General features: G+C 44.7%; 1 pseudogene; it reads right to left on the reverse strand.

Annotated features, from left to right (window-relative positions):
• Positions 1 to 23,102, reverse strand: part of LOC136510795 (protein unc-13 homolog) — an 84,769-nt pseudogene that overhangs the window by 15,558 nt on the left and 46,109 nt on the right.

Genomic DNA, 23,102 nt, shown 5'->3' on the forward strand with positions numbered 1-23,102 from the left:
ACCACCCTGGTCGCGCTCCCAGGGAGGTATGACGCGCTCGCCGGGGTTGACACGTGCGCCAGTCCAAGGATCAAAACCCCAGGGCTGACGCTTGCTGTCGCGCCGAGTGTTGTCGCGGCGGCCGCCGTGCTGCTGCCGCCGCTGGCGCGACTGCTGCCGCTGGACTCCGGCCGGTGGGGCGCCACCAGGGGCGCCGTTGAAGGCAGCGAGAAGGGCCGAAGCGGCGCGGACCTTGTCCTCGTTCTTGAGACGCAGCTCCTTGAGGAGGAGTTGGTTCCTGGCAACAGCAAAAGTGAGAGGTTCCTGGGCGGCGATGTTGTCGGCGACGGATTGGTACTTCTCGTTGAGGCCGCGGAGCAGGTTGAGGACGAGGTTGGGCTTGGTGATGGTCTGCCCGACGTCGCGAAGATTGTCGGCAGCCTCCTTCATGCGCACGCAGTACTCGTCGATGGAGTCGCCCTGGGTCATCGAGTGGAACTCGTGACTCAGGAAGACGGCGCGGGGCTCCTTGTTAGCTTGGTACAGGGCGGCGATGGCCGTCCAAAGCTGGCCGGCGGTCTGCTGGGCGCCGGTCATAGCGAGGTTGAGGACGGAGTCGGAGACGGTGCCGAAGATCCAACTGCGGATGCAAAAGTCAGCCTGCACCCATGCGTCATCGGTGGGCGTAGGGGAGACGACGGCAAGGTGCGAGAGCAGCCCGTTGCCACACATGGCGTGGAAAGCTGTGGACCACTTGGTGTAGTTGGAGGGTCGCAGCTCGAGGGTCATGGGAATGTGGGTCTTCACGTTTACCAGAGCATATGGGCAAACGGCTGGGTTGATGGCGTCAGCCATGGCTGGAGAGGTGGCGGAGGTGGTGAAGGATTCTGTGGACATGATGGCGCGGCTGTTGGGAGGCGCAGCAAGGTTGGGCGGCACTCAGGGAGAGAGCGACGCAGGTTTGGGGAAGGAGGGAGGGCCAAGATCAGATTGCTCTGATTACCATGTAGAAAGATGAAGTTGGGGCAATTAGCCACACTCTCAATGGGAGAGGGGCGCCTGTATTATAGGGCAGCGGCTGCTGCTATATATGGCAGTTTACAAATACAAGGACAGGAATAAATCTCTGATCCTAATTGACCGCCTTGCCTAAATATACAATATACAATCTCCTATTGCCTAATACATATGCGTGCGAGCATGTGACCAACATGCATGGCAATTAATCGGCCAATGCATGATCCATACAAGGACACTATCATATTAATGTAAACATTAACTTATATTATATTGTCGATGTTATGGTTATAAATAATTAATTGTAGCTTAAAAATTTATACAAAAGATAAACAAACATAAATAAATACGTAGAATTTCCACCGTCGTGTTTTCATGAACATTTGATGATTTTTTTCTCCCGTTGCAACGCACGGGCATATTTGCTAGTATAATATAATGTATGAAATGCGTAGAGTAGCATATGCCAGGTACTGAAATCTGAATAATAGCGACATGCACCCATGGATAAAATGGTGGATCAAGAGAAAAACATGTGGTAAATCTTATGCATAGGAAGTGAAAATGAATGAAACATATAAGAGGCCAAAATGAGAGAGAGATAAAGATGACAATGTTCATAAGAGATTGCAGAACTACATTTATTGATTGGACTAGAAAGGTAATGCAATTACATTTAACTTAGCTAAATAACGATGGACAACCTTATGCACATGTGTGTTGAGGATTAGTTCAAAATAACAAATGAACAAAAGATTACATGAGTGGGACACGTTACAAAAATAATCTTCAGTAAAAAGGGTATTGTAAATATTGCTACATAAAGAAAACAAATTAACAAAATCAAACATTTGTCGAAACAAAGGGATTAGCTTCCAAATAGTAAAGGGTATATTTTCCATAGAATAACTGCCCATGCATACAGTGTAGCACAAGACCAAACCAGGAGGTTGGAAAACAAACCTCGGAGAAATGTAGGTGATAGTCATTTAGTTTCTTGTCCACCCATTTCTGAATTGGAGACAGGAAAGACTGGAAAAATGTGAAGTCTTGATAGCTACCCTCAGCATCAACAGAACTACGCAGGCTTTTCAAGTGTAATCTTTCCTGCGGACCACGCTGTTCTTTCAAAGGTATCTTCCTCAAATGGCCAATCACAACTTTCAGAAGTCCTTGTTCACCTGTAAGAACAAACTGAGTTGCAGAAACCTACGTCAATTATCATACTCTTTCTTTCTTGAACATGCAGGAGATTATCACTCTTATGGAGGCAAACCTATTTGAGCTAAACCAGTAGCACAGTGCAGAATAGGACTTTGTAGAACATCTAGCCTCCAGTGAACTATTGCATATGCAAGAGACTCTATTTGCCTCAAGAGACAAAAATAAGTGTGGTTAAGAGTTTTAGATTTGATTCTACACTCGTAGATTTCCTACTTCATGATAGGTTTAACTGGCCAAGACCATTGGGATTTTGTGCAAAGGGATAGTTGACATATCAGATTTACTGAACATATATATATATAAACACAAAACTTGAACCCCTATCCTGAACAACCTCCTCCCTGCTTTTGACAGATGCGGAACTTTTAAGCAAAATCCCAAGATGTTAAAATAGGCTCAATTCAGTAAGCAGTTCGTGGACAATAATCAGCAGTGAAGAAACACACTGGTTGCTGTTGTAAAGATATTTGGGGGCAACACAGAAAAAAAACAGAATTTCCACAAATTTAGCCTTAATTTTATTTCATCATGGATTCACCTGTCGAAATAATACCCATGCATAGCATGTATCATGAACAGTCTCTGTGATTCCTAGTATCCGCCAAGTTGACTTCAAGAGTTCAAGGATTTGCTCTGCCTCCTGGTGGATTAAAGAAAAAAGGTAAGAGAAACATCATGGCTAATGGTGAAATTAGTCAGTGGAAAACTGCAATCATGAATTTGAGATAGCGACCTCTGTAAGTTTTCCCTCATCCAAGATGTCAAAAACACTGCCAAGCATCTTCTCATACAATGCTACATTCAATTGGTATCCATCAGCCCAGTGACAAACCTCACCAGTAAGATCACCCCGGGCAGGCCTTTCAGATAGAGAAGTGGCAACTTCTCTCAGTGATCTTAAGCATTCTGTGCGTTGAACCTCCACAGCAGATGGTGGCAAGGACTAGCGAAAAATACACAAGGATAATCCTGAATTAGTGGAGATTTTGTGAAAGGGTTATAAGAGGTCAAGCATGATACTTTTGTTGTGTATGAATAAAACCTCAGATTCTTCAATCTTTCTAAAAAGGCTCCTTAGCTCATTGACTTTTCGACCGAACTCCCCAAATCCAACAACTGGATGGTTTATGAGGCCTTCCTCCAGCATGTTTAACTGAACCCCAAAAACACAGATGAAGGATATAATGTTATGAAATGAGTATATGGTTCAAGGTCATTTAGAAAATAACTTGAACCAAAGCGATGCTAACCTGTCTCTTCTGCCAACGAAGGTATGCTTTCATGTCAGAAAATTCAGCTCTGGATATGCAGCATAATAGTTCCAATGGAATCAAAAGATTGTCCATCCGTTTTCCAACTTTGCCAACCATAGCATTGAGTAATCCTTGCCTAGTTCGAATATCCATGGACTCTGTTATCTATGCAAAAAAAAGGGGGGATGCAGTCAGCAAATGTAAAATGAGCATATTTAAATGCTTTATGAGACCTGGAATCACCAAGATACAACCTAGGGAACTGTAGACTTCCAAGTGCCAAGTTGCCAACTAACCAAAAACTAGCTATTCACTTAATAATTTTGAATAGCAAGTCAGTCACTAGATTCGATTAGACAAATAGCAGTTCCACTATATTCAGCAATTTTCCTAAAAAATTCTGGTAATCTACACAGGAAACAGACTGCTTATATTCATTTGATTTAAGGTACAAAAATCCCTTAAGAAATTTTCTTCATCAAAATGAGTTAGTATCACAGAAATGCCATCCTAATCACATCAAAAGTTTGCATTTAAAACGCTAATGGCAATAATGACATTTCAGACTACAAAGTTCTTCATGAAGTCTTGTGTAATACTCAAAAGAAATTAAGAAGGTAGAAGCATACAAATGTAGAAATATAATTAAAATTGAGTGGATTAATAAGTTAAGAAAAGTGGCATGCTAATCTAGTCATCAGGGACAAAAAAGTTAGGACATCAAACCTCAAGTTGAGCTCGCAATGGTTTCAAGCAAACCAACTAAACCAGGTTGTACGTTGAGTGTTGGTATCCACACTTTCACTCTTACTACGACCGAGTTTCCTCATTAATCTGTGCCTCTTCTCTTTTTTCTTTTCCTTCTGAGGAACTATAAGACCCCTAAATGTACCAAAATAGGCTAGGTTATATTGTACCCTAGGAAGATTTGTTATCTTTTAATGAAACAACTATGTGGATGTAAAGAGATGCACAGGCCTACCCTGAAGCACCAGCAGCTGCAACAAGGATCTCATATGCTGTCTCACGAAGATCATCATCTGTGATACCTGAAAAAGTAGCGTAGCTACCAATAACTTTCAAGCTCAAAGTCGGACAAGGTTCAAGAAGTAACTAATGACTAATGGCCTAGTTATCCCAATCATTACTTCATTAGAGTGAAATCTTTCAGGCAACTAAAAAAATAAAACTAAAGAGGAGGGAGGTCTAGTGTGCAGCTGGAGCCAGGGAGCTCAGCTCCCTGTCAGTGTCTTAGTTTAGGCCAGGTTTTGTTTGTCGGGTCATTTGTATATTTTCCCATGGCGTGTTAGTCACACTGTTAATCATTGTGGAGGGTGCTATAGCCCTCTCATTACTATTTTTTTTCATCTTTTTATTATTGATTGAAATGATATGCAGCTCTCCTACAATGCACATTCGAGAGAAAAAAAATAGCACACGACTAGTATGATACGACAAAATCACCAATAAAATACCCAAACGGAAACAGAGGAGATGGATGATCATCAAAGGCATAGCACTTTATATGTATCTGTTATTGAACATGTAATTTCAGGATAGCTGTTCATCAATTCATAACTCGTACCTGTTTCAAATAGTGGTAACCGCAACGATAGATCACTGGCATCAGTTTGATGTCTTCTAGAAGCCCTTCGACCATCAAATTCATCTTCATCATCCTCAAAGTCTTCAATGTCATCTATAGTTAATTCCTTCTCGGTCGGAGAATCAAATGATTGTGATTTTGTCAAGTTGGTAGCTGCGACTGGCGATGACACAATAACTGGTGCTGGTTCCACATCCGGTGGTGGTATCACAACTGGTGATGATGCAGTGGCTGGGATAGGTGGTGGTTCTCTTGTTGGAGCTGGTCCTGAATATTCTGGTTTTGTAAGCAAATAGAACTCCTCTACAGCTCCAGTGTTATTCTGGCCAAAGAAATAATAGTATTTAGGTACATGGATAAAATGTATGCTCTGAGAATTTTTTTACATCAAAATAAGGGAGACAGAAGTATCTAGATGTTCAAATGAGATGTGATACAAAAGAACTAACTCAAACGAAAACCAACAAAAGAACTTTTCAGCAAGACAAAAAGATTTATAAGAAAACAAAATATAAACCAACTCACCACATATGGATAATCAAGGCTATCATGAAAAAGGCGGATGGCATCTCCGAGGTCAAGAGGTTCACCTACATTTTCTAAGCGTTCTCAGAATTGATGCAAGAACAAACAAAAAAGGAACTCCGATAAAGCTATACTTCACCTTTCTTAGCACAGTTGAGGACATAATCAACACTGACTTGATCTATATCTACATCATCCAAAGAGATTGCACCAGGTGGCATTACAACTTTCTTGATCAAGTTGCCAGAAAGAATGTAGTTGAGTAATACTTGACGGTCACGGCGATAACGTTGCAGCAGCTCAACAACATTTTTCTCTGGTTAATTGGAAACATGAAACAGTCACTATGCAAGTAAATGTAACATCTTTAGGAAAGAAGGATTTATTCTGCAGCAATTCTTACTCGTCCATATTATATATGCTGAGGCGGCAGCGCTCTAGTTTTAAAACCGTGATAGAGGTGCTACCAAATTCCTCACAATCAGCATAACTGGAATAGAAAAAAAAATTATATACTATTACATCTAACAAAAAATCACATGCAGCATGGTGCGTAATAGGAGATGTTCGATAATCAGTTGCAAAAGTAACTTGCACTCTTGATGAAGTATGCATTGTTGTGTACAAAAAAATTGTCAGTGAACTGCAATTCTCATCTAGTGGTAGATGTCCGTGTGTGAAAAAAATTGAGGTAATCCATATGGAATTTCACGCAGACAAATTCATGATTAGCAAATAAGAATCCTCACTAAACAGTCAGAGACTCAACATTTATGACTTAGCAAGCCTGTTCGGTTGGCTGGTTCGTATCGTTGCTGGTTCGTGAAGAAGTACTGCTGGCTGGTTTGGGTAAGACAAAAATACTGTTCCAGCTGGAAATTTACGATCGTTTACGACGAGCCACAGCCAAACGAACAGGCTGTACCCATAGCTCCCAGGACACGCCTGATCCAACCAAATTAGGGAGCAAAGCAACGCCACAGCCAACCACGCAACTCGTGCCAAAATGAGAGGAAACACACAATGCCAAACAAACCCGCGCCCTATTTGACTCTCACACACGCTGATTAAACCCCAAATGCCCAACTCACGAACCATCCCGCGCTCCATTCCTGCCAGACCCACGCGCGCCCGAGATTAAGCGACGGACGCCGAAGCAACGAGCCCACTGCCCACCGGTGGTCCAAACCGCAGAGCTCTACCCGTCCACTTCCCCAGGACGCGCCCACCACTACAGGGCAGCGCCAGCGGCCAGCGCGCTTCCAAATGAGATCTGAGTGGAGAGACGAGGGGGGTTGGGTACCTGCGCGTAGCCGAGATCTAGCGGATCGGGGAGCAGGTGGAGTTTGATGGGGGTGGGGGAGGTTACAGCCGCGTGCTCGCCGGTGGGTACCAAGACTAGCTCGCCGGAAAGGCATGGAACGGAAGAGAACGCGAGAGCGAGACGCGACACGCGAGCTCAGCAGGGTGAGCAGTGACGCCAGCCAAGTACCCGGCTGGAGTCGGACCGAGGCTCATCTGACGTGCCCAACCCAAACGTGTCACGTGTGTGTTGGGAAAAAAACAGGAAACCTGAAAAAAAAAAACTGCGACCGCAGCCCGGGGCAACGCCCCCATTCGGTCGTTCCCGGCTGGCTTCCCGCGGAGAAATTTCACAGCAGCCGTCAGGCGGCGCTGGGTAGTCTGGGAGTGGATGGGGAGGGCAGTGGAGGGGGGAGGGGCCTTCCCGGCAGTGGAGGGCCCGCCGACGGGCGACGGACGGGAGCGCACAGGCGGCCACTGGTCCCGTCCGGCTGCCTCTTCTGTTCGCACCGCGCGCCCGAAACCAAGCCTGTACTGGAAATATAGAGAGGAAAGGCTCACACCGTTGCTCTCTATTTCATCCCTAATCCCTCCGTTTGCTACATGGCATCTCCAAACCTAGCGCAGTGGGAGACGAACGCTATCCCGTCCACCACACTAGCAACGCTCCTCTCGCGCCATTGCTGTGACACTGTAGTGGAGAGAGAGAGAGTGTAGTGGAGAGAGAGAAAGGGGGGAAGGAGAATAAAATATGGAATAGTAGGTATAGAGTATGGAATAAAGATAATATGGGTGTGGAAGAAATGGATATAGAATAGAGAATCTCAATGACTAGAATAGAATATTCCTTTTAGAGTATGGAAATAGAGGTTGAGAGTGCAGATAGCCTGAGTCACAACGGAAGGGAGAAGCAGAAGGGAACCGTTGTATTCAATTAGGCAGGGGTAGTTTAGTCCTTTCAGGTGACCAAGAGGTGAAAAGATTATAGGAAAAGAAAAATGAGAGAAAATAATTGAAATCCCTCGAGTCAAACCAATTCGCTACCGTCCAAATTCAAAAGGTAGACGGATTGAATGTCAAATCTTGTGAGGCTTGTGGACTAGATGTCAAATATTGAAATATCTCCTTTTCTGCGCAGGCTTGCTAGTCGCACGCACGAGCCTTGCCTACCTGCATGTGGCGGCTATGGCAGTCGTCGTGAGGGCACTGTTCGTCTAAATGGTCGTTTAGCCCATTTAAATACCATGTAAACGCCACACGGTGGTGCGCTGTTTTCGTTTAATCACCCGTTTACCCCGTTTAATTGGCCGTTTAGCCTGTTTAATGGGACGTTTTGCCCGAATAATGGCTAAACGGTAGGTGACCGACTATTTACCATTTAGCGTTTAGGAAAACACTGCGTGAGGGTGGCAATTACGACAACAGTGGCAGCCACTATAACTTCCACGGCAACTAGAGAACATCGTCCAATTCGGTGTTAAGCTACCAAATGGTGTTGTTCTTCTTGGCGCGGTGGAGGTCTGGCTCTTGAGGCTGCTATGTTGGAGAACGGTGAGTTGCTGAGTGCCCACTGGCCAGAGTTAGAGTTGTTTTCTCTTTTTTTATGAGCCTTCAAGTCTATCGTTAGCCCAATCTAGACTTCTCTTTTTTAATATAACTGGTAGTTTGTTTTAACTTGATTTCAAGATCAGCTTATATAAATCATAAAACACGTCAATCAAAACTCAAAAAACCCGTGCTTTTACAACCAGCCTTGACTTTGTGAGGCATATGCCTATATATTTTTGTTTTCTTATTTTTTTCAACCAAATTGTCTAGAAACAAGACAATGATTCAAGTAGGTAGAGTTAGGTGAGCAAATTTTAAGGTTTAATTTATAGCTTTGGTACTTAGAAATTACTCATATTTGTCTTGTCTTTGGGAACCTACAATGGACCAGCTCTGAGCGGCTAATGTTGGATGTGCTCTGTGGGTGTTCGCACGGAGAGTTCAGCGCGGTTGGTCCGCGAGAACGGCAATAGAAACTATGTTCACATATTCTTGGTGTTCTTAGTTGAGGTGACCTAGCTTGTGGGTGATGTTTACCATACATGTGCCGGGGTCTCTAGAGATGTTTAGGTGATGTGTTGGGCTTGTGACAGCTAGAGTTTGGCTCCTAAGTGCAAAAATGAAACTAGTGATTATAGATTAGCCCATCCATGAAAAAGAGGGGAAAATTCATGAACTTGAACATGGCACTTTATCTCTGAGATTTGGGTGACCCTTGGCCCACCAAGGCCATGCTTGAGCCTTGTTCTTCCTTGCTTCCAAGTGAAAGAGATGGATTTGACCTTATCATGATTTTCTTGTAAAAATCATAGAAATTCCATTAGAGAGAAATTGGAGAGATGCATGAGATACTACTAGAAATATCTACTTCTATGATAAAAATATTAATGATGAATCCAAAATCGTCATAGAAGAGCGCTTTTTATGACGAATATAGAAATGTATATAGGTTCAACAAGAAGGCAAACTTGATGATATTCCACATAATGTTCAAATGAAGACCAAAACTAAGTATTGTTGTGTTGGAAGATTATAAAAACGATCTAGTTCAAGAAGAAGACAACAATGCAAATGAAATTGATAAAATGGCTTCTATGTTGTGGGTTATCATAGCATCTTGTGAGAGCAAGCATATTTGGCAAATGGCAAATGAGACATGAGTTGATGATTTAGGATTGATCTCAATAATGGCTTGCTTTGCATGAACAAAAAGAGTTTAATAGTGGACTACCATTGATCATGGATTGAAGAATGAATCAAGAGTGCATAAGTGAAGAAGTACCAAGCAAAGGTTAAATGACAAAGGACACAACTCATATTGGATATAAGTCGGTCTCTATGTTTGTTTGCCTGTATGGATAAAAATTTAGAAAATCACTTTGCATTAATATGATCAAGCTAGAAGTATGAAGATTGGGATTAAAGTGAGTGTTAGGAGTGTCAAGCCAAAATGAAGAGGATATAAGGAATCATGAATTGGCTTGACTATATTGATGTTGATCCATAGATGTCTCTATGTGAGTCAAACTAAAGTTTGATTGATCTCAACATTCATATCTAGAAGATATTCAAACAATGATTATAAATATTAAAGAAATGGTTTTTAATGGATGCTTAATATGATATGACTTGAGTATGGCTCGATAGGGTGAAGATACCAAGGAAAGGGCTTCGAGGGACTAAGCGAAGGTGAAGGGCAAGCAATGGCTTGAGGACCGAGGTACCATGGCTAAGGTGAAGAAGAGAGTACTTGAATTGAGTTAAGGAACTAATCAAACTATGAGGAGTCATATTGTGTTGAGGATTAAATCATTAGTAGAAGTGACTTAAAGCTATGAGATGAACTCGTATATATGGAAATAGCTCAAGTCACATGCTCAAGGTATGATGGCTCGAAGAGGTGAGACATTTGATTACAACCCCTTATAAAGTGAATTTGAGAAGAAATGGTATATGAAGACATTGAAGACTCAAGTGGTTGAAATGGCTATATTCTCTTGACCTTAAGTATAGGTATGCCATACTATCAAGGGGGGTGCAATACGAATCATAGACAAATCTCAAGTGCTCAAACTAACCGAACCTAAGTGCTAACATGAGAGAAAACACTTAGCACTGCACCTGCACTGGTTGATCTTGGGGCTTGTTCTCAACAAGATTTGATAGCCCTCGAAACAAGCTTTTCGAAAAGTCCAAGATCATTGAAAACGTAGTACAGAGTAAAAAGTTATGGCATTTTTATGAGGTGACCTGTGCTGTTTCTCGGAACTACGGCAGTGTCGTGAATTTTTGCAGCATTGCCGCGTCGCGACAATGCTGCACCTGTACATGTTCAAATGGCTAGTTTTTGAACCGCAATGGCTAGTTTTGAGATTGGGTCTATATATACCTATCCCACAGCCCCTGGACGGGCTGCTGATGCTCCAACCATTCCAAACCCTTCCCAAACCATTTGTGAGATCTCTCTAACCCCTCTCTTTGTGAGAGTGAGTGATTAGTGATTGATTAACTATTAGAGAGCAATTAAGAGCAAGCCAATCCTTGAGCACTTGTCGAGCTTTGTCGATCTTCATTGAGCATTTGTTACTCTTAGAGGTGAAGCCTCATGGATGGCTAAGCGTCGCCCAGTGAGCTCCCGTACTTGTGGTGAGCCATGGGAAAGTTTGTTAATCACCCCATCGATCTAGTGGAAACCCCTCATCTCAAGAGTTCACTCTCTTGACTTAAGAACGAGGATAAGGGTTGCAAAGCCCAAGCCTTAGTGGCTGCCTCAACAACATGGACATAGGCAAGCCTTAGTGACGAGCTGAACCACATGATAAATCGTGTGTCTTCTCTCTTTTTATGTTTTGAATTGCATTATCTGTGTTACACTCGATCTAGTTGGTTGTGCGTGCTTGTGAGTGCAGATACTTAGTGGACTTGCCACTGGACATCTCCACACACACCACCAAGTTTGGGTTATAGACATAGCTATTGCTGAACTCTCTGCGCAGGCGCGGCAGTGCTGCAATTTTAGTGATGCAATGCTGCAGTGCGGTAGTGCTGCACCTTGGGAGCAGTACTGCCGCACCTATACTAATCCGCTACAAATTTTATTTATTGTTAATTTTTAGAATCGCTTATTTACCCCCTCTAGGCGACATCAAGATCCTTTCATTTATGTCTCTACTGATTCCGGGCCTAACCTCTCTAGGAAAGGATTTTGATGTATTCTTGGAGCCTCTTATAGAAGAACTAAAAGAACTATGGAAGGGTGTCAACACTTTTCATGTACTACATCATGATAATAAGAAAGGCTTCACTCTACGTGCTATCGTGCTTTGGTGCAGACATGATTTTCTAGCATTGAGCACCTTGTCAGGCTGAACTATAAAAGGTTATTATGCATGCATTTATTGTGACAAAATCCATTGTCAAGAAGCCTAAGAAAGAAGCTAGGCTACCTTAGACACTGTTGTTACCTTCCTAGGGATCACCCTTGGAGGAAGAGCTTGGATTTTGATGAAAAAACTGAGGACCGAGATGCGCCAAAAAAGTTCACCTTACAGGAGGTCCTTGAGGAAGTCGAGAAGGTGAAAGATGTCTACCCAGGTAAGTACGGTGAAAAAAGAAAATGAAAGAGTGGAGAAGAGCCAGTGATTTATAATTGAAAATCTGCTTGGTGGGGGCTGCCGTATTGGAAGGATCTGTTGCTACCACACAATCTTGATGTCATGCACATTGAGAAGAACATATGTGAAAATATTCTTTGGACATTGCTAAAAGTGGAGGGCAAGACAAAGGACACAACGAACGCTAGGCTAGATTTGCATGATACGAAGATAAGGCCACAATATCACGGCATGCAGCAAGGCACCTCGCTTAAATTCCCAAAAGCTCACAATGTCATGACGAAAAAACATAGAGCAGAATTTTGCAAGTTCCTTAAAGGTGTCAAGTTTCTAGATGGTTATGCAGCCAACCTAGCAAAATCCATAAATGCAGATGGTACCAAGGTAGTTGGCAAGCTAAAAACGCATACTTGCCATGTCCTTCTCCAGAGGATCATAGCGCTGGCTTAAGAGGTTTTGTTCCCAAAGATTTATACAAAGCTATTTCAGAACTTGGAAACTTCTTCAGGCAATTGTGTAGTAAAACTCTGAGGAAAGAAGTCGTGGAAAAGCTAAAACAGGACATCCCACTCATCTTATGAAAGCTTGAGAAGATTTTTGCACCGACCTTTTTCGTTGTTATAGTATACTTGGCTGTCCAGCTACCTAACGAGGCACTTCTTAGAGGGCCCGTATAGTATGGATGGATGTACCCAATAGAACAACGACAGGGCACATTGAAGAATTTATTAAGGAGTAGGGCCAGGCCTGAAGGATCAATTGCGGAGGCTTACTTAGAAAATGAAACGTTGGCATTTTGGGAGAGGTTCATGGATGATGATAACCAGGACAACAATATGTCACATGATGGGCCAGCACCTGGTGAGACCTTTGTTTTCATGCATGGTGTCAAGCCCATTGGCTAGGTTAGGGTAAAGGACATCAAGGATAAAGCCAAAATCAATAAGCTAGCTTAGTATGTGCTTAATAACTGCAACAAGGTTGGACCATATGTGCAGTAAGTATGATTTTTATATGCTGATTTGTTGTTTCCTATATTACATAAGAAATGTTACCAATAATAATGCTTATATGTGCTATAGAATATATGGACAAATTATAGAGGAACATGGGGCAAGTGATGATGTTGATAGTAGGCTAGCAGCAGAGTTTCCAGTGTGGTTTAAGTCTCATGTACATGATTAGCATATTTTTAGTTCTATTAGGTCAATCATTGGCAGAATTATATGACAACTTAGTGGTGACGGTGGTTTCATATTTGTGTGCAGATCGAGGAGCTACGTAGAGAGAAACCAATAGAGATCAGTGAAAGTTTGTATGCACTATCATGTGGTCCTCATACCTAAGTCTGGGTTTGTGTAGCTTTTTATATTAATGGAGTCAGGTATAGCACTGTTGACCATGAGAAATCCCTGCGTACACAGAACAGTGGTGTCATGACCGCCGTCACAAATGAAGGCCAATCAGTGGAATTTTATGGTGTCCTTAGAGAAGTTATTCAGTTGATGTATAACTCCAGCATACAAAGTGATAGGACGGTGGTTGTTCTGCGCTATGACCGGTACAATCTAGATGGCACTGCCAAGTCTGCAGGCATTGATGATAATAGACATTATAGATCTATCAACATTAAATCATTCTAGTACAAGGATGACCCTTTCATTCTCGTGACACAAGCAAGGAAGATTTTTTATCTATAGGACAACTCCTTAGGCAAAGATCGGCAGGTCATGTAGAAGTTGGAACATAGGGATATGTATGACGTGAATGAAATAGAGCCTATAGTGCACTAAGATGATCACTATTCTAACAACGAGCATGAAGTCCTACTGGGTGATGGTGATCAAGTTATGCACGAAGCTAGTCATGGTGGAGAAGGCACTATCATTCAAACCAATTTAGAAGACCTAAGAGATAAGAGGGAAGCAGTTGGCATACTTGAAGGCAGCGAGGATGAAGATGATACTGGAAACTAGTATTGCAGTGACGATAGTAACTATGGCGACAGAGATCACATGTTTGAAGATAACGATGACTTGTAGGAGATTTCATGTATAATCTTTGGGAGAACATGTATTCTAAAACTACACTTTGCTTTGGATTTCTGGCTTTATATTCTGAACATGTTCGGTATGCTCAGTTGTTATAAACTTATGCTTCAGCGGACACATAGGCTTTGTCCATCGGGGTCAGTACTACACTATGTGGAATGTCTGTTGTGTACATGACTATTCCATTCAACTAGAACTAGTACTTGTTATAGGTTCATATACACTACATAAGCCATTGGCATAAAGCATTCCCTTCACACAACATGCTTCAACCACTACGACGAGATCATTAATCAGTTTGACCAGCATGCCAAGTATGTATATTAATACGTGTCTGGTTTACCAAACCGAGGTACAAAGCAACCCTTACGCGGTTGTCAATAGTGAATTGGATGCAGGAGGAAAGCCTCTACAGTTATTTCACTCCAAAAAAATGCAGTCACAACAGTCGAGGGGCTGACTGAAGAGTGAAGAGGAGTTGTTTTTGTAAGCAATTTCTCTTGGTTGGATTTGCAGAGGCATGCAACAGCTAGCTAGAGATGGCTACACTTTTTATTATCCGACAAGAGATCAAATGGACAACGGCGAACTTTCTAGCGTGAGCAGTAAAAAAATACAATAGCTGTGCCTCCTCCGTTGTGCATTAGATCGAGGTGATACTTGTTCACATGAACTCCTCGCTGTATGGTTCTTGCAAATTCAACAAATTTTATCGAAGACATGAGTTGGGTTCACCACAGATCAAAGCCACTCATGACTACTACCACTACTAATATGTTTTTTGTTCACCAAACTGAGGCATAAAGGTATCCTTGTGCGGTTGGCAAGAGTGAGAAGTGTCTGGCTCGGTCAGATGGATGATGCTCAGACCATCAAGTGCGCACGAAGATAGTGGCAAATGTTACTTTGTGAACCAAAATGTTTGCACAAATGCGTAGTGCCATCTGACCATAAGAGGGAGTAGTGCCATCCCACTACTCGAAGGCATCCAGCTATTACCTAGACACACTAGTTCTAGCTACAGATGGTTAACATGAGTTCACACGAGGCAGCATACTAGACCTCTCTACCACGGTGAACCGGCACGATGATACCAAATGTATGGCCATTGAACTTTCTGTCTAGGCGAGACTTATTCAGATGAACACCTCATGGCATGGTTGTTGCAAGTTCAACAAATTTTATCAGATACATGCAAACAAGACGAGTTGGGTTCACCACAGATACGTGCATAGTAGAATTTCAACACATATAGCTACTCTGTTCTACATTTAGGCCAGGCTTGCTCCTCTCAAAGAAACCTTACGCGGTTGCCAAGAGTGAAGTGACAAGTTGGGTTCAACACAGATCAAAGCCACTCATGACTACTACTACCACTACTGATACGTGTTTGGTTCACCAAACTAAGGAACAAAGCAACCCTTGTGCGGTTGGATTGAGATATATCTGGCCCATTTAGGTTTACAATGCTCAGACCATCATGTGCGCACAAAGATAATGGTAAACAATACTTTGTGAACCAAAATGTTTGCACAAATGCACACATTACATGCATAATAAGAGGATATCAGTGCTACTAGATAGAAAGATAATGGCAAACCAGACTTCATATATATGTGGATTACAGCAATGATATGAGTTTAGCCTACATAACCATGCTTTCATCTGCCATAATAATAAGAGGAGAGCAGTACCATCCCACTACTCAAAGTCATCCAACTACTACCTAGACATACTATTTCTAACTACAGATGATTAACATGATTTCATACTAATTCTAATGGCGCCTGGCGGCAAACTAGTCCTAACTACATATGTTGACATGACTTGATACTACTAATGAGGAGTGCCATCCCACATCTCTACGCAAGTCATGCAACAAGGGCACCAACAGGTGCGAACAAAATCCAATGCCTACAAGGTAAACCAGCCTTGGTTGAAGCCAGTAAACCTCTCCGCCATGGTGAACCAGCGTGGTTGGATGATCCCTTCAGGCCATCTAGCCCTTTTTCCTTGCCAGGGCACGATGGTGAGCAATGTTTTTGTTGTTGGGGTAGGTGCCATCTAGGGGGCATGTGCCCTTGCTAGCATATGCGCCCTAGCATTGGCCTTGATCCAACCATGGGCCTTATGGTTGGGGCAGACTAGGCACACCAGGCTGCCATACTAGCTGACATGCAAGAACAGATTCGGGTCTGGGAGAATAGGCGTTGCGTAGCCGTGCAGACAATCATTCTCTGAGTCCATCGTGACGTAGCCTGGAAAGCCATCAGACTCAACCTCAGCGTTGGCCAAGATGTCGGCCATGGCCTTGGCCAAGATGTCAGCCTCGGCCTTGGCCTCATCGTCGACCTCATCATCGGCCTCAACGGATGGCAAGGGGGACCGCAACGGTGCAGGTGACCCACCCACATGTGGAGCAGATCCGGCGACGGTGAGCAGACTTAGAGATGGCGAGCGGGACCACACCAGGGCTGGCGGTGGCAAGCAAACCACTAGTGCTCGTGGCATCAGTGTTGTTGCCGAGGGCGATGGGGAGAGCAGCAGCCTAGGAGATGGCGTGAGTCTCGATGATGGGAACATCGATCTACGGGGACTGGACATCGCTGCCGCCTCAACCAACACCAACCCGAGGTGCACCATCGGCCCCGCCTCCGCTGAACCACTAGACGAAAGAGGGGACTGCTGCCGAGCCACCGACGGCCTTCATGGGAACTGACGGGGTGGCGGAGGTGGGTGGCGAGGAGAGGGCTTTTGAGCAATGGATGCTAGGGCTTCTAAGGCAAGATACTCCATAAAGATTTATTTATACATAGGGACACTATGGCTTCTAAGGCAAGATACTCTATGAAGATTTATCTTTCCCGGAGGTGGGTGCCGTCGCGCTCCCTCAGGAATCGCAACCGTATTTACACCGATGGTTGCAAAAATAGAACACGTCTCCTCCATTTACACTGAAGAGATAGAGTGAGTCTCGGCATGACGACATCAATTGTGTGGCCAGCGGACTTTCTAGCATGCACAGTAAAATTTCATAGTTTGAGATCGACTACACTCACTCATCATTTCATCCAATATTATTATTACAAGTAGTAGGGGTGTGGTCACGTGATTGTGTTCTCCTTGGCTTTTAATTTAATAATTCCTTAAAGAAAGTAACATTTTTCATAATCTATGACATGTGGCTGGGAGTACATTTGCACAAATGCGTACGACTCGTATACTATCTGACACGTTCAAATATAAGGCGGCGGTACTTTCTTGCATGTGTAGTTGAATTTTCAACACCTATGGCTCATTTGTTCTGCATTAGGCGAGGCTTACTCCTATCAAAGAAACCTTGCGTGGTTACTGAGAGCAAAGTGAATGCAGGATGAAAGCTGGACAGGAGTGAAAATTTAAAAGATTTTAACCACCATAACATGTTTGAGACTTGAAAGCCTGGTGCGGTTGTGATAGGTCTTTTCACTTCTATCCAAGCAGTCACAATAGTCGAGGGGCAGACAGAAGAGTGAAGAGGAGTTGCTTTGGTAAGCAATTTCTCTTTTGAAGAGACATGCACCGGCTAGCTAGAGATGGGTACACTTACTATCCGACGAAAGATCCATTGGACAGCCAGGGACTTTCTAGCGTGTGCAATAAAAATGCAACATCTATGCCTCCTCTGTTGTGATTAGATCGAGCCGAGACTTGTTTAGATGAACTCCTCGCTGCATGGCTATTACAAATTCAACAATTTTTATTAGACACATGCAAATAAGACGAGTTGGGTTCACGACGAACCAAAGCCACTCATTTTTAGCATGATCAGAGCGACTCATGACTACTACCACTACTGATACATGTTTGGTTCACCAAACAGAGGCACAAAGCAACCATTACGTGGTTGGCAAGACTGAGATGTGTTCAGCCCGGTCAGATTTATAATGCTCGGACTATCACGTGTTCAACGAGATAATTGTAAATGTTCGTTTATAAATGAAAATGTTTGCACAAATGTGTACGACATGAATACTATCTGACATGTTCAAATATACGGCGGCAAGACTTTCTGGTTGCCGAGACTTGCTCCTCTCAAAGAAACCTTGTGCGGTTGTCGAGAGCGAAGTGAATGCAGGATGAAAGCTGGATAGGAATGAATTGACCACCATAAAATATAACTTGTATTTTGTACTTAAATAAAAATTTGAAGTGCAAGTTAGTAGATGAGAATGGAACTTTTGTTTTAGTGAGTGGAAGTTGTTTAATAGTAAATCTGATAGCTTGGGAATCAAACCCAAAATTTAGAACAAGAGCTGTCGGTGCGAAAAGTGACCAACAAGTAAATATTTATAGTTTTGTCGTACGTTGTGATCGAATGTGGCCTAGCACTCAATGACACAGGGTTTATACTGGTTTAGGCAATGTGCCCTACGTCTAGTTCTAGTTGGTTGGAGACTTTATTCCTGAGCCCAGGTGCTCGAAGTTTGTTGTGGGGTTACAAACAAATAGGAATAAGAAAGGGGTGTCGAAGGTCCGGTCGAACTTTGAACCGAAGGGCCAAGAGTGATGGGAGCTCCAACGTGCACTAAGTATTGGAACGTATGCTCTGTGTGGCTTTAGAGTTCTAGAGCCTAGCAGAGAGAGTTGGAATGAATCGTCCTCCTTTTAGGAGAGAGCGCATCCCCTTTTATAGGTGAAGGAGATGGCTTTACAAGTAGAGAGAGAGAGAGTGTGTGCGTCTTAGTCTTGTTGCCCATGCTGTCGGGTACAAGACAGTTTGTCGGTGCCCACAATACTATTAACGCTTAGATGCATGTGGTGAGCTCCATCGTGTTCTTCTGGTATGGCAAATGTCGGCGCCTATTATACTATAGGACAAATGTCGGCGCCCACAACACTGTTCGTGTTCTGACATGTCTAAAAGTTTGTAAAGCACCCTTCTGGCATGGCCTGATAGTACTATCCCACAGGTGTGCAAGGTATGGTCCTCGGTATTATGGTTGACTTGAGCGCCTTGCCTTATCTGCTCCATCTGATTCTTGGGTCTTTACCGAGCGAGCATCCCCATTTGGTCGTTCCTAGTCGGTTCTAACCGTGCCGGTCGGAGAAGAGCTATAAGTAGAGGTTTGGTGTATTCCTGGTTAGAAAGCAGGTTGGAGTCAGAAGCGAGTGTCGTTCCCTCCTTGGCCAGGCCTTTCGGTCAGAAAGCAGGTCAGAGTCAGAAGCGAGCGTTGTCCCCTCCTTGGCCAGGCCTTTCGGCTAGAGATGTGGGTCGGTGTCAGAAGCAAGCGTCGTCCCCTTCATGGCTAGGCCTTCCGGTCAAAGATGCAGGTCGGAGTCAGAAGCAAGCATCGTCCCCTCCTTGGCTAGGCCTTCTAGTCTATCGTTAGGTATCTAGGCTGGCCTAGGAGTCACGCGTTGTTGTAATGCCATCTACTAGGCCAAGCTTTTGCTAGGAAGCGAGCCCATCGGGGACCCTAGGTTTATGAACCCGACAGGAGCCCCCAAGCCCTTTTGGGACTTCTTGAAGTTGTGAATGGGTTGTTTATACTCATTTGTATGAGAGCAATGGATGGGTGTAAGATCATGAACCACCATTGGGCGTGACGGAGCGCGGACCCATGCATCGGGCGTGGCCGAGGGGTCAGGCGCGATGGAGCGTGGACCCAAGCATCGGGCGTGACGGAGCGTAGACCCAGGCGTCGGACTGATGAACCAGCATGCTGATCAGTGGTCGTACAGGGTGTAGGCAACATAGTGACCATGCGTCCGTCACTCTAGGTTGATGTGAGTCCCCTAGAATGTCATGTCATGGAGACAAATCGTGCTGAGACGCGACCACTCCCTATACGATGTCAGAAGTTTGACCTGGGGTTGTACTTTCTAGCCCATAGTGGTTGGCGGTGGCGTGAGCTTCCATTACGAACTGTGTCCGAGGGATCGGGCGAAGCGGGGCCAGCCCTCGGACATCGGGTGAGGTGGAGCCAACCCTCAGGGGTCAGACGAGGCGGAGCCTAGCATGGGTGTGTCCTTGGTGGTCCTAGAAATTGCCTAGGGGATTTTTCGACTTGCTAGTGAGTACACACGAGCATACCCGGTGGGTGTAGCCCCCGAGCCCTCGAGCAATTTGGGAAGAATTGTCTGGGGGATTTTTCGACTTGCCAATGTTCTAAGGCATTGTTTCCAGTAGCGTGGACAAAGGCGTTAGGCACCAACCCAGACATTAGGCACAGCTGGGGGGTCGGGCGAGATGGAGCGTGGACCCAAGTGTCGGGCATGGCCGAGGGGTTGGTTTAGTTTCTTTCGTTACCCCATGCGTGGTTCCTGCAACCAGAGGGGTTGAGCTAATGTCGCTTGCCTCGATGGCTCGAGTGACGCACTCGGTGAGCTCTCTAATGGGTAGGTCCAAGTGGAATCCGGGTCTATCATTCGTAACGGGGTTGGCATAGTCCTCATGTGGCATTCCACTGCTCCTTAACCTGCCTCCCGATAGATGCCTAAGCCATTCCGGAGACTGACTCAGGTGGCCCGCTGGCATCCCCTCGATGGAGATTCTATGGGCATGGCTCGAGGTTAGGATCGAAGGAGAAGGTTGAGATGACCCTGTCTGCTTCCAAGCAGATCAGGCAAGGGCCGCTGGGGCTCATTTGCATTTTCTCCCCTAGCTTTGTTTGATGTGAGGCATCCTTGAGCCCTTCATGGGCCAGCCTTCGAACCCCGGTCGATCGTCGCTCATGTTGAATGAGGCGACTACCGCTTCATGATGCAACGCGAAGCATTGTGATGCATCAATTGCATATGCAGTGCTTTGGATGTATGGGATGAATGAATGATTGGATGGATGAATGTGTGAATGTGTGTATGAGGAAGGATGAATGAATTATTATGCATTAGAAAAATAAAATAAAGTATGAAGGTTTGGTAAAGATACCTTGATGACTCGAGTGGCGGGTTTGAGGAGCTCTTATTGGATATGTCTGAATGGAATCTGTGTTCATCATTCTTGATGGAGTCAACATAGACTACATGGGCCATCCCACTGCTCCTTACCTTTCTCTCGGTAGTCACCTGAGCCATCCGACCGACTCAGGTAGCCCGTTGGTCTTTCCTTGATGGAGATCCCATTGGTGGGCCTTTCCAAATCCTGCCTGGGAAGGCGGAGGGTCATTTGCATGTGGCTGTGCCTTGTTTCCTATGCCTGGGTTGTGGTAGTGGTGGTCCAACCCAGGCCACATCCTATTTTTACCGGGCAATGTTTTGTGGGCCGGGCGCGTCCCATCAGTCAGGACATGTCCCACCGCATGCCTATCCACATTAAATAGGGGAAGCGAGAGGGGGTTTCATCCCATTCCTTCGCCTTTCTCCAACTGCTGCCTCTCCTCCTTAAATAGGGGAAGGGAGAGGGTTTTCGTCCCATTCCTTCGCCTTTCTCCAACTACTGCCTCTCCTCCTTCTTCCTTTTCACCAAGCCCGTTCGTGCGCCACGGCGGTTTCTAGGGGAGAAAGAGGGTAAAGCGAGGGAGAGGAAAACTCATAGATTCATTCATGAATCTGGAGCGTGATGTCAAACTAGAGGCCATCCAATGTAGACGAGGTGGTGCTAGCCACCTTCACCTAGAAGGGCTGCTCCTACTGAAGGAGGTGACGCATTGGAGGGCTCCTACGTCAGGGGAAGCTGTTCCACGACCACGGTCCGACGAGGTTGTGTCCTTCCTCGCCTTTCATGAGCGTGGGCTTGGATATCCTATGCACTAGTTCTTGTGCGGGCTCCTCAACGAGTAGGGCCTAGAGCTGCATCACCTCAATCCAACTAGGGTGTTGCACGTTGAAGGTTTCATCACCGTCTGTGAGGCCTTCCTCGGGATGGAGCCGCACATGGACCTCTTCTGGCGGATCTTCATCGGGCAAGCCTTGTTAGAGGGGAAGCCACCTAGGACCACGCCTGTGGGGGGCTTCGCCTTGCAGAAGAAGCCGAGGCTATATGACTCCTAATGAGGACATCACTCCTTCGGATGTACCCACTAATCCTTCAACCGTCAGGCAAGGTCCAATGACCCGGGCTCGAATGCGTCAACTCAATTTAGAGGTGAGCTCGTTCTTAAGCGATCATTTTCATACTTTTGAGAATAGACTACTACCTAATGATGTTATCTTGCTTAGAAACATTAGAGAGGGTCATGAGGGACTTAGAGGACATGGTGGAGGTGATGATGATTAGCAAGGACGTCCAACAGAAACCAGAGGCCTGATCCAACATGATTTCGAGTCTGTCTCGGCTTCCAGGACCAGTCTGCCTTAAACTGGTCACCCAAGATGCATTCGGACTCCGTTTTCGACGATCCACATATGGTTGCAAAGATAATTTGGTAAGGAAGCTAATCCAAGTGGTCTCACACCAAAAGCCCTTTAGAATCAACAGGAATCGTCGAAACAATTCAGCGTCCAGAATCTACCAGGGTGCTACGACACCGTCTTTTGGTCCGTTGGACCGTGTATCGTGTTTGGGCCCATTAGGGGGGCATCCTAGGTAGGCAACGACCCTAAGATATTTATAATCATACGCCACCACTGCTATTAGGTTTTGGGTTTTGCTTATATTAATCTTTCAAGAACAGTTTTGCCGTTCATCGGTTTGTCAGACCCTAACTTCGTGAGATTAATCATTCATCTGCAATTTGGTTGCTTTCTTTCTTGTTCTTGCTTGTGTTCTTCGTTGCATAGGCAGAGATTAGCCTTCTTAGTGAGGTCAACTGAATCCATGTCTTGCTCGATAACTAAAGGAGTTGTGATGCTAAGATTGTAGAGTTCGATCTTTCGATCTGAAGCCGGATCGGTGTGTCATTCTCCGCCACAATGATAGTTACCTCTACCTGACGGAAGATCGGGATCCCTGTTCCCATTAAGTGGTAATCAGAGCTAAGGTATACCATCAGGTTCATATTTATCCCCTAGTTTCGAGTGTTTCGCATTCGTCCCACAGTCTAGTGCCATTCTTATTTTT

This window comes from Miscanthus floridulus, chromosome 16 (genome assembly GCF_019320115.1).
Source record: "Miscanthus floridulus cultivar M001 chromosome 16, ASM1932011v1, whole genome shotgun sequence".
In the NCBI taxonomy this organism is placed as follows: Eukaryota; Viridiplantae; Streptophyta; class Magnoliopsida; order Poales; family Poaceae; genus Miscanthus; species Miscanthus floridulus.